This window comes from Schistocerca piceifrons, chromosome X (genome assembly GCF_021461385.2).
Source record: "Schistocerca piceifrons isolate TAMUIC-IGC-003096 chromosome X, iqSchPice1.1, whole genome shotgun sequence".
In the NCBI taxonomy this organism is placed as follows: domain Eukaryota; kingdom Metazoa; phylum Arthropoda; class Insecta; order Orthoptera; family Acrididae; genus Schistocerca; species Schistocerca piceifrons.
In genome coordinates, this window is record NC_060149.1 from 593,301,762 (window position 1) to 593,314,560 (window position 12,799).

The 12,799-nt window shown below is 46.9% G+C and overlaps 1 pseudogene; it reads left to right on the forward strand.

The window, feature by feature from the left end:
- The first annotated feature begins 702 nt into the window (after positions 1-702).
- Positions 703-12,799, forward strand: part of LOC124722541 — a 180,398-nt pseudogene continuing 168,301 nt past the window's right edge.

The window sequence follows — 12,799 nt, forward strand, 5'->3', positions numbered from 1 at the left end:
AGGCCGTTGGGCTCCAGCACGGCGTTCCGTATTACCCTCCTGAACCCATGGATTCCATATTCTGCTAACAGTCATTGGATCTCGACCAACGCGAGCAGCAATGTCGCGATACGATAAACTGCAATCGCGATAGGCTACAGTCCGACCCTTATCAAAGTCGGAAACGTGATGGTACGCACTTCTCCTCCTTAGACGAGGCATCACAACAACGTTTCACCAGGCAACGCTGGTCAACTGCTGTTTGTGTATGAGAAATCGGTTGGAAACGTTCCTCATGTCAGCATGTTGTAGGTGTCGCCACCGGCGCCAGCTTGTGTGAATGCTCTGAAAAGCTAATCATTTGCATATCAAATCATCTTCTTCCTGTCGGTTAAATATCGCGTCAGTAGCACGTCATCTTCGTGGTGTAGCAATTTTAATGGCCATTATTGTAGTACTCGAATATGTAAGGTTTTGTTCTTGTTCTCAGAATGTCTGTGTTTCCAAATTGAAGGACTATTATGTAGGAAGGCTATATAAAGTTCAGATGATCGCTTTGAGACAAACATGGAGTGAAACTATTTGAGTATAAGACAACGTGGGATTTTGTTTGTGGATCACTGTGACTTTAATGCAACAAATTTTGGTGCTGTCAAAAATTTTCAGCGTTTAAGACGGGAGCTATGAGTATGTAATGGACCTGACGATAGCTGCCTAGCGTTCATGCCCCCAGGTGCTTTGTGGAAGGCGGGCAGGCAACCGACCGACGGTCCGAAGGGAGACGCGCCCCCTGCCCCTCCTCCCGCCCCTGCCGGGACATACACGCTATCTTCGCCAGACTGTTTTTCTGTGCCGTCGAGTAGAAGGGACACCGTATCAGATCAAGGGGTGGAGGAGACATTAGATGTCTCCACCGGCAGTGAAATGCAAATGTATACGGGTGAGGGAAAGGTTGATGGAAAGAATGCTGCTATAAAAAGCCTTTTTAGCGTCTGCGTGTGCTCTCTTGCCGAGGGGAAATGTGGGAAGGATCGCGCTAAAGTGGAATGAGATTGTAGAGGAGACGGTGGAGGTGACACATGAATGGTACACATTATATCTGTTCTTAACTGGTGACGTGGAGCTTGTCCGGTGAAGGAATTCTACCCACAATAAGGTCCACGTGTGATCCTCCCTTCTTACTGTGGGAATTTGGTAATTGTGGGCGGTACAGAAATGTTTAACATTGATAGTGAACGGTAATATGATTGAGCAGAAGAAGAATGTGAGCCAGCCAATCCGAATGTATGGCCACGCCCAGGGACATAGTTCAAGGGGACCCACAAAGATCGCTTTTTCGGAGACATTTGTGATAGAACCGGAAAGAAGGACCTTGTCGTCGGGACCGGAAAGGGGAGAACTCCTGCCGAGGGGTGAGACACTTTGTTGTTGAGCACCTTTCGCCGGGCCACTAATGTAGGACAGTCTCTCTTCGCCCGCCGATTACGCGCTGCTACCGCGTTCCTTCCTTCGCGCCTGATCAGCGCGCGATAAAAATGCTCTATACTTGTCTCTCATCTAAGTCTGCCTGTTAGTTACTTTGTCTCATAGATGCCACAATTTAAACACCCTGGTAACGACCATGAATATTTTGCAATTGAAAGCCGGCCTGTGTGACCGAGCGTTTCTAGGCGCTTCAGTCTGGAACCGCGCGACCGCTACGGTCGCAGGTTCGAATCCTGCCTCGGGCATGGATGTGTGTGCTGTCCTTAGGTTAGTTAGGTTTAAGTAGTTCTAAGTTCTAGGGGACTGATGACCTCAGATGTTAAGTCCCATAGTGCTCAGAGCCGTTTGAACCATTTTGCAATTGAAAATGGGAAAATTATTGGAATGGAAATTTGTGGTAAGTTCCTATGGGACCAAACTGCTGAGGTCGTCTGTCCCTAGGCTTATACACTACTTAATCTAACTTAAACTAACTTACGCCAAGGCCAACACCCATGCCCGAGGGAGGACTCGAACCTACGGCGGTGGGAGCCGCGCGAACCGTGGCAAGGCGGGGAAAATTGTTATTTCCTTTCCTTATGAATTAATGTAATTTGAAAACTCAGTTGAATAACCGTGGTCCACACGCATTTTGCTCCAAACGAATAATCACTTATGACTAATCTCCTTAAATTCTTTCTGCTTGTGCTCCTAACCATTTTTGTCAAATACACTCCTGGAAATTGAAATAAGAACACCGTGAATTCATTGTCCCAGGAAGGGGAAACTTTATTGACACATTCCTGGGGTCAGATACATCACATGATCACACTGACAGAACCACAGGCACATAGACACAGGCAACAGAGCATGCACAATGTCGGCATTAGTACAGTGTATATCCACCTTTCGCAGCAATGCAGGCTGCTATTCTCCCATGGAGACGATCGTAGAGATGCTGGATGTAGTCCTGTGGAACGGCTTGCCATGCCATTTCCACCTGGCGCCTCAGTTGGACCAGCGTTCGTGCTGGACGTGCAGACCGCGTGAGACGACGGTTCATCCAGTCCCAAACATGCTCAATGGGGGACAGATCCGGAGATCTTGCTGGCCAGGGTAGTTGACTTACACCTTCTAGAGCACGTTGGGTGGCACGGGATACATGCGGACGTGTATTGTCCTGTTGGAACAGCAAGTTCCCTTGCCGGTCTAGGAATGGTAGAACGATGGGTTCGATGACGGTTTGGATGTACCGTGCACTATTCAGTGTCCCCTCGACGATCACCAGTGGTGTACGGCCAGTGTAGGAGATCGCTCCCCACACCATGATGCCGGGTGTTGGCCCTGTGTGCCTCGGTCGTATGCAGTCCTGATTGTGGCGCTCACCTGCACGGCGCCAAACACGCATACGACCATCATTGGCACCAAGGCAGAAGCGACTCTCATCGCTGAAGACGACACGTCTCCATTCGTCCCTCCATTCACGCCTGTCGCGACACCACTGGAGGCGGGCTGCTCGATGTTGGGGCGTGAGCGGAAGACGGCCTAACGGTGTGCGGGACCGTAGCCCAGCTTCATGGAGACGGTTGCGAATGGTCCTCGCCGATACCCCAGGAGCAACAGTGTCCCTAATTTGCTGGGAAGTGGCGGTGCGGTCCCCTACGGCACTGCGTAGGATCCTACGGTCTTGGCGTGCATCCGTGCGTCGCTGCGGTCCGGTCCCAGGTCGACGGGCACGTGCACCTTCCGCCGACCACTGGGGACAACATCGATGTACTGTGGAGACCTCACGCCCCACGTGTTGAGCAATTGGGCGGTACGTCCACCCGGCCTCCCGCATGCCCACTATACGCCCTCGCTCAAAGTCCGTCAACTGCACATACGGTTCACGTCCACGCTGTCGCGGCATGCTACCAGTGTTAAAGACTGCGATGGAGCTCCGTATGCCACGGCAAACTGGCTGACAGTGACGGCGGCGGTGCACAAATGCTGCGCAGCTAGCGCCATTCGACGGCCAACACCGCGGTTCCTGGTGTGTCCGCTGTGCCGTGCGTGTGATCATTGCTTGTGCAGCCCTCTCGCAGTGTCCGGAGCAAGTATGGTGGGTCTGACACACCGGTGTCAATGTGTTCTTTTTTCCATTTCCAGGAGTGTATGTTTACGCCGCACTCAAGTGTAATTTTATATATAGTGTAATGGGCTTAAAATTTCCTTCACTGCAATAATGAAACTAAATATTAGAAAGGCTTTTTACGTCCATCACCTTACAAAAGTCTTTATTGCCTTCAAAACATTTTCTGCAGCGCATCGGGTTAAACAATAAAAAATGCTTCAGTAGCCTTCTACTGCAAGAAGGATTTTAGTTCATTAAATAAAAATCCTGCGTCGATTTTACGTTGACATGATAAGAAATTGTCGAAAAGGCATGAAGGACGCATTGAATTTTCTACTAGTAGTCAAATTCATTCAATCAGTTAATTTTCATTGTTTAATGAAAACAATATATCGTTTACTGAAGTCACATGTGATCATGACTCCACTAAATTTACTTTGTCCCATAGCTCCCTAACGACATTTATCTACACTACTGATTACGATGTGAGGAGAATACATTCATTTATTTATGCATTAATTTCATCATAAATAATAATAATAATAATAGGAAGGAAAATTAGGGTTTAATGTTTCGTCGACGACTTAATCACTACAGACACATCACAAGCTCAAATTATGGAAGCACGGGGAAGGAAATTGCAGTGTCATTTCAAAGGAAGCATCCCAGCATTCGATTTAAGCGATTTATACCAACAAGAAAGCCACAGTCTGGATGACTGAAGGGGGGATTTGAACACGAGCCTTCACAAAAACGAATCCAATGCCTTAGCACGGAGCCACCTTACTCAGTTGAAAGTAATGAATAAGTAGCATTGCAGTAAAATCACTATCATTCATAATTTCCTCATAACGTCTGTCCAGAAGTGGAATCGTTTACTATTAAAAATATATAGATTCATCACCTTTTGATTCAGATCTGGAAAAGACATTGACTATTTCGACAAAGAGCAAAAAAACATAGGGTAAAGTTAGAAAATGAGATAGAAGAAAAAGAAACATAAATATTTAGGGTTGAGTAGAGCTGTGACTATGTTGAGAGATTGAGTGTTTCACTGTCGGACAGGAAGAACGGCAGGGATATCTCGAGAGGGTAGCTACACAATGATAACAGGTAAAGCCTTAATATCCTCTTTGTAGCGCACCAGCCGTATTTGGTAATAAAAGCATGAAGTTAAAATTGGATTGCAGCAGCGCCAGCTGCAGGCAAGCGCGGGTGCTGCGCTTTGTGAAATGTAGCTTAGCCGTCGCACTGTTGCGAGGCGGGACAGCCTGGAACTGTGTGGAAACAGATAACGCATCTACAGGGTGTTACAAAAAGATACGGTCAAAACTTTCAGGAAACATTCCTCACACTCAAAGAAAGAAAATGTTTTATTACTTATCTTCAAATCATATTAATCATGGAATGGAAACACACAGCAACAGAACGTACCAGCGTGACTTCAAACACTTTGTTACAGAAAATGTTCAAAATGTCCTCCGTTAGCGAGGATACATGCATCCACCCTCCGTCACATGGAATCCCTGATGCGCTGGTGCAGCCATGGAGAATGGCGTATTGTATCACAGCCGTCCACAATACGAGCACGAAGAGTCTCTACATTTAGTACCAGGGTTGCGTAGACAAGAGTTTTCAAATGCCCCCATAAATGAAAGTCAAGAGGGTTGAGGTCAGGAGAGCGTGGAGGCCATGGGATTCGTCCGCCTCTACCAATCCATCGGTCACCGAATCTGTTGTTGAGAAGCGTACGAACACTTCGACTGAAATGTGCAGGAGCTCCATCGTGCATGAACCACATGTTGTGTCGTACTTGTAAAGGCACATGTTCTAGCAGCACAGGTAGAGTATCCCGTATGAAATCATGATAACGTGCTCCATTGAGCGTAGGTGGAAGAACATGGGGCCCAATCAAGACATCACCAACAATGCCTGCCCGAACGTTCACAGAAAATCTGTGTTGATGACGTGATTTCACAGTTGCGTGCGGATTCTCGTCAGCCCACACATGTTGATTGTGAAAATTTACAATTTGATCACGTTGGAATGAAGCCTCATCCGTAAAGAGAACATTTGCACTGAAATGAGGATTGACACATTGTTGGATGAACCATTCGCAGAAGTGTACCCGTGGAGGCCAATCAGCTGCTGATAGTGCCTGCTCACGCTGTACATGGTACGGAAACAACTGGTTCTCCCGTAGCACTCTCCATACAGTGACGTGGTCAACGTTACCTTGTACAGCAGCAACTTCTCTGACGCTGACATTAGGGTTATCGTCAACTGCACGAAGAATTGCCTCGTCCATTGCAGGTGTCCTCGTCGTTCTAGGTCTTCCCCAGTCGCGAGTCATAGGCTGGAATGTTCCGTGCTCCCTAAGACGCCGATCAATTGCTTCGAACGTCTTCCTGTCGGGACACCTTCGTTCTGGAAATCTGTCTCGATACAAACGTACCGCACCACAGCTATTGCCCCGTGCTAATCCATACATCAAATGGACACCTGCCAACTCCGCATTTGTAAACATTGCACTGACTGCAAAACCAAGTTCGTGATGAACACTAACCTGTTGATGCTACGTACTGATGTGCTTGATGCTAGTACTGTAGAGCAATGAGTCGCATGTCAACACAAGCACCGAAGTCGACATTATCTTCCTTCAATTGGGCCAACTGGCGGTGAATCGAGGAAGTACAGTACATACGGACGAAACTAAAATGAGCTCTAAAATGGAAATTAAGCATTTCCGGACACATGTCCACATAACATCTTTTCTTTATTTGTGTGTGAGGAATGTTTCCTGAAAGTTTGGCCGTACCTTTTTGTAACACCCTATAATTGGAGCAGCAAGGTGTCACAAACTTTTTCACACCGGCGGCCGCCGAAGCTTTTAATGCACGTGCCAAAAGGCGTAGCACAGGCCAAACATGCGCAGCCTGGAAGAGTATACCGGATGGTTATAATTAAACTTTCCGTATTTAACACGATATGACACGGAAACTAATTACCCTACGGGTAGCAGACTCGGTAGCATTAATGAACAGGGTATGGGGTATATGATTTCCATGCGTCACAGCGCTATCGTCCAGTTCCAACTATGGCCACTAGGTGCCTTGATCAGTCATCGTGATTCATGGTCTCACATACCTGACCAGTCGCAGTGCAGTTGTTGACGTGTCAGCTTGAGCTTGGACAAAGGAGCAGGGTATTACTGATGAAGCTTTATTATCAAAACAACAGTAATGCTGCAACTGCGCTTCGAGAATATCGCCGTCTCAAAGCATTACGAAATGGTCTTCTTTCTCCACCCGCTGTGCGGAGCGTGGTGAAGAAGGTTGAATCTTGCACCACAGGTGGTTAACGAAATCGTTGTTGTTATGGCAGATAACGCTACGCGTAGTTCCCGATCGTTAGGCAGTGTACGTGCTGTGTCACGACAGTTGAACACCCCGTGGTCCACTGCACGGAAGGTACTCTGAACCATTCTCAAATGGTGTCCGTACAAAATCCAGATCGTACAGCAGCTTGCACCACAGGACGCACAACGATGTGTTGACTTCGCTCTCCACTCTCTCGCAAGGATTGAAGTTGACGAGGGCTGGCCCTGGACCATCCTATGGACAGATGAAGGCCATTTTCTCTAACGGGTGAAGTAAACACACAGAACTGCCGAGAGTGGTGGTCTTCACTTCCAGTCACTGTGAATGAAATTCCTCTGTATGGTGCACGTGTCACCGTATGATTTGGTTTCACGGCTAAGGATTGGCGCTCAAGGACCAAAGACGTGCAATGTTACTGGCCAGCATTACTGCGATATGCTTCGCCAGCATGTCATAATCGCACTGCAGGAGAGAGGCACACTGAACTCAGAGTTTTCATGTAAGATGGGGCCCCACCGCATATCACTCGTGAAGTTCACCTGCTTCTCCGAAACACATTTGGAAACGATCGAATTATCAGCTGATCGTTTCCAAATGCTTGGCTGGCACGATCACCTGATCTCACTCCCTGTGATTTCCGGTTGTGGGGCTACCTGAAGGACAGGATTTACCAGGGGAACATTCGCACATGTACTGATTTGAAGCGCAGCATGTCAAGAGAGGTAGCCAGCATACCTACGGACATGCTTCGTTCTGCTGTGCAGAATGCAATCCTGCGCTTTTAGACTCTTCTGGACACTGGTGGGAGCCATATTGAGCGTCTTTAGTAACAGTGAAGGTACCGGTAAGTAATGGTATGATGTACCGTAGCAGCACATTAAAAGTATTTCAATTGAATTGATTCTGCATTATTTCTCTTCCCCATGTCCTTGACATTATTGCTACCAGGTTTGGTACTCGTACAGTAATTACTTTCCGTGTTCTAACGCGTAAAATAGGTAAAGATTAATTGTAACCACCCGGTATATTCGTACTATAATCACTTCTCTCAGCACCACAGCTCTACCACCATGGTTGCTGTGTCGCCTGACCACCATACGAAATACTGATCTAGGACGGCACTTTGCCTCTATGCCGGGCCAGACCGCCCAGAAGCTGTTTCAACAATACACAAAGCAGCAGAATTTCTCGAGCGAGTAGCCGCCATCCAGTACTGGGCTGCGGCAAGACGAAATACACACATCAAAAAAAGTTTTGCATCACCTCGGTTCCGAGAGTCCCGGAACCTATACAGAAAATTGGAATAGAGATCAACATAAACATCATTTCTGCGCTTTTTATTGCTCATGAAAACCACACATTGCATGTTGTACCACCATACAGCGAGACCTTCAGAGGTGGTGGTCCAGATTGTGGTACACTCCGGTACCTCTAATATCCAGTAGCACGTCCTCTTGCATTGATGCATGCCTGTATTCGTCGTGGCATAATATCCACAAGTTCATCAAGGCACTGTCCGTCCAGATTGTACTACTCCTCAACGGCGATTCGGCGTGGATCCCTCAGAGTGGTTGGTGGGTCACGTCGTCCATTAACAGCCCTTTTTAATCTATCCCAGACATGTTCGATAGGGTTCATATCTGGAGAATATGCTGGCCACTCTAGTCGAGCGATGTCGTTATCCTGAAGGAAGTCATTCAAAAGATGTGCACGATGGGGGCGCGAATTGTCGTCCATGAAGACGAATGCCTCGCCAATATACGAGGTGCATTCAAGTTCTGAGGCCTCCGATTTTTTTTCTCCGGACTGGAAAGAGATAGAAACAGGCGCATTGTTTTAAAATGAGGCCGCGTTCATTGTCAATACGTCCCAGTGATGGAAGCACCATACGGCAGATGGAATTTTACCGCCGGCGGCGAGAATCAGAACTGTTTTAAATACTTAAAATGGCGACGTTTTCCTTACTTGAACAGCGTGCAATCATTCGTTTTCTGAATTTGCGTGGTGTGAAACCAATTGAAATTCATCGACAGTTGAAGGAGACATGTGGTGATGGAGTTATGGATGTGTCGAAAGTGCGTTCGTGGGTGCGACAGTTTAATGAAGGCAGAACATCGTGTGACAACCGAAACAACCTCGGGCTCGCACAAGCCGGTCTGACGACATGATCGAGAAAGTGGAGAGAATTGTTTTGGGGGATCGCCGAATGACTGTTGAGCAGATCGCCTCCAGAGTTGACATTTCTGTGGGTTCTGTGCACACAATCCTGCATGACGACCTGAAAATGCGAAAAGTGTCATCCAGGTGGGTGCTACGAATGCTGACGGACGACCACATGGCTGCCCGTGTGGCATGTTGCCAAGCAATGTTGACGCGCAACGACAGCATGAATGGGACTTTCTTTTCGTCTGTTGTGACAATGGATGAGACGTGGATGCCATTTTTCAATCCAGAAACAAAGTACCAGTCAGCTCAATGGAAGCACACAGATTCACCGCCCCCAAAAAAATTTCGGGTAACCGCCAGTGCTGAAAAAATGATGGTGTCCATGTTCTGGGACAGCGAGGGCGTAATCCTTACCCATTGCGTTCCAAAGGGCACTACGGTAACAGGTGCATCCTACGAAAATGTTTTGAGGAACAAATTCCTTCCTGCACTGCAACAAAAACGTCCGGGAAAGGCTGCGCGTGTGCTGTTTCACCAAGACAACGCACCCGCACATCGAGCTAACGTTACGCAACAGTTTCTTCGTGATAACAACTTTGAAGTGATTCCTCATGCTTCCTACTCATCTGACCTGGCTCCTAGTGACTTTTGGCTTTTTCCAACAATGAAAGACACTCTCCGTGGCCGCACATTCACCAGCCATGCTACTATTGCCTCAGCGATTTTCCAGTGGTCAAAACAGACTCCTAAAGAAGCCTTCGCCGCTGCCATGGAATCATGGCGTCAGCGTTGTGAAAAATGTGTACGTCTGCAGGGCGATTACGTCGAGAAGTAGCGCCAGTTTCATCGATTTCGGGTGAGTAGTTAATTAGAAAAAAAATCTGAGGCCTTAGAACTTGAATGCACGTCGTACTACCGATATGGTTGCACTATCGGTCGGAGGATAGCATTCACTCATCGTACAGCCGTTACGGCGCCTTCCATGACCACCAGCGGCGTACGTCGGCCCCACATAATGCCACCACAAAACAGTAAGGAACCTCCACCTTGCTGCACTCGCTGGACACTGTGTCTAAGGCGTTCAGCCTGGACACTCATCGGTGAATAGAACTTGATGACAATCCTGAGCGGTCCATTCGGCGTGTTGTTGGGCCCGTCTGCACCGCGCTGCATGGTGTCGTAGTTGCAAAGATGTACCTCGCCATGGACGTCGGAAGTGAAGTTGCGCATCATGCAGCCTAATGTGCACAGTTTGAGTCGTAACACGACGTCCTGTGGCTTCACGAAAAGCAATATTCAACATGGTGTCGTTGCTGTCAGGGTTCCTCCGAACCGTAATCCATAGGTAGCGGTCATCCACTGCAGTAGTAGCCCTTGGGCGGCCTGAGCGAGGCATGTCATCGACAGTTCCTGTCTCTCTTTATCTCATTCATGTCCGAACAACATCGCTTTGGTTCACTCCGAGACGCCTGGAGACTTCCCTTGTTGAGAGCCCTTCCTGGCACAAAGTAACAATGAGGACGCAATCGAACCACGGTATTGACCGTCTAAGCGTTGTTGAAATACAGACAACACGAGCCGTGTACCTCCTTCCTGGTGCAATGACTGGAACTGATCCGCCGTCGGACCCCCTCCGTGTAATAGGCGCTGCTCATGCATGGCTGTTTACATCTTTGTGTGGGTTTAGGGACACCTCTGAACAGTCAAAGGGACTGTGTCTGTGATACAATATCCACAGTCAACGTCTATCTTCAGGAATTCTGGAAACCGGGGTGATGCAAAACCTTTTTGATGTTTATAATAAAGAGCATTGAGAATGCAGTGCTGTATGCAAGGTGGGTGCCAGTAGTTACCCACCTCCACAAGTTGAATGCGTTGCCCTTTTGATAGTATTCAATTTACTGGATAATTGTTCTGGAGTCACATGGCTGAAATGGAGAAGGAGATATAGAAACATTTAGTGTTTCGCATTGGTACTGCCAAAGTACCGGTCGTATCAGTTACGGAATGATGATAACCTGCGCTCTTGAGGCCCATTACTCTGTGTTCTGCTGTTGTGGCAACCAGCTAACTTGCTCGTAAAGCTCTTGAGACGTTAACAATGTATGCAGCAGCCGAAAAACTTAATATCGTTTGTGGTGAATGTCGCCAAACTGTTAGAGCATTGGTGCGGATTTATGCTGAAGAGTATTCACATCGTGCAAAGCACTCACGATCTGTCTCTCCAAACATTATAAAAAATTTCTAGATAATGGAAGTGTGGAAAATAAAATATGCCTAAGAAAACGTAGAGCAACTGAAACGTCCCCTTTGAAAAATTTAATGAATTACTGTGCAGGTAAACCCCTTAAGTTATTTGATTTTCAAAAAGCTGAGCAGAACTGAACGTACTCAGACATTTCGCTCTTTACCTATTCTGATCAACACTAAGCTGACACACAATATTTTTAGCGCAACGCAATCTGACTTTCAATAAGCCCTACAAAAGAATGGCCCTGACTAACATTGACCTATACCTTTCACAAATCACTTACCTCACAAAAATCTTCGTTACTCGAACTACTGCAATACAGCGAGCGCTACTACTGCCAGCTAAATAAAAGATTCAAACTACTGAAGGCACTAACTACTGATAGGCATAGTTAGCAAATGAAAGATTTTGATAGAGAACAAACAATGTATTTACCTTAATAGTGTTCAAGAGTCATAATATATATAGCAGTTCATAACATCCAGTCTTACAAATTTACTGACTCTGGTGGACACACGTCCAGATCATCCGCTCTCAAAACTCCACCTTCTCTCTCCCCACATCCACCACTGCTGGCAGCTCACCTCCAACTGCGCAGCGCTACGCGCTATTCACATCCAGCTGCCCAACACTACAATAGCAAACAACAATGCAAACCAGCCACAGACTGCACACAGCACAGCCAGTGATTTTCATACAGAGCGCTACGTGGCGTTACCAATAAAAAAACCTAAACAGCCTACTTATACAACTAATGAAATTTTAGCACCAGTAACACACAATGGAAATACCTTAAGCGGCATCTCGTAAGTACAAGAGAGTTCAACAAAACGAGTGTTCTGTGAGCACTACATTCCATCGCGTTTCATTCTCTTCACATTTCGCTGCATCTACAGCTTCATAGAAATGACTTCCAGAATTGGTTACACTTCTTCGAATGTTATCTACGAAAAGCGCTAAGTAATGAGACATTTTATGGAAAATTTTGTTGAAGGAAGAAGCATCGCTTACAAACAATAGGCAAGTCAGTCTTCCAATATGCACTAATCGTCAGCTGGAAATCCACGATGACCCAAAGAAGTTGATAAAATCAATGCTATCGGCCTATCCACCCTTGGTGCGCGTTTTTCAAGAGCTGCATCGTTGGCCTCTGTTTTATTGATAGGAATCTAAATATACTCAAGTGTCTCGATTTCCTAAGATACGTCGCTGCCGCAGTTAGTGGAAGACATCCCACTGGACGTAAGACAGTTGGTGTGGTACCAATATGACGAACGTCTTTCCCATTCCGCACGTGTAACAACAGACCCTCTTACGAGAACATTTGGAGAGCATGGGATCCGTCGTTCAGGAAACTCAGAATGGTCTGCACACTCACAAAACTTAACACTTCCAATCTGTGGCGAAAATCCAAATGAGAGGTCTATTAGGAAACACAGACGACTT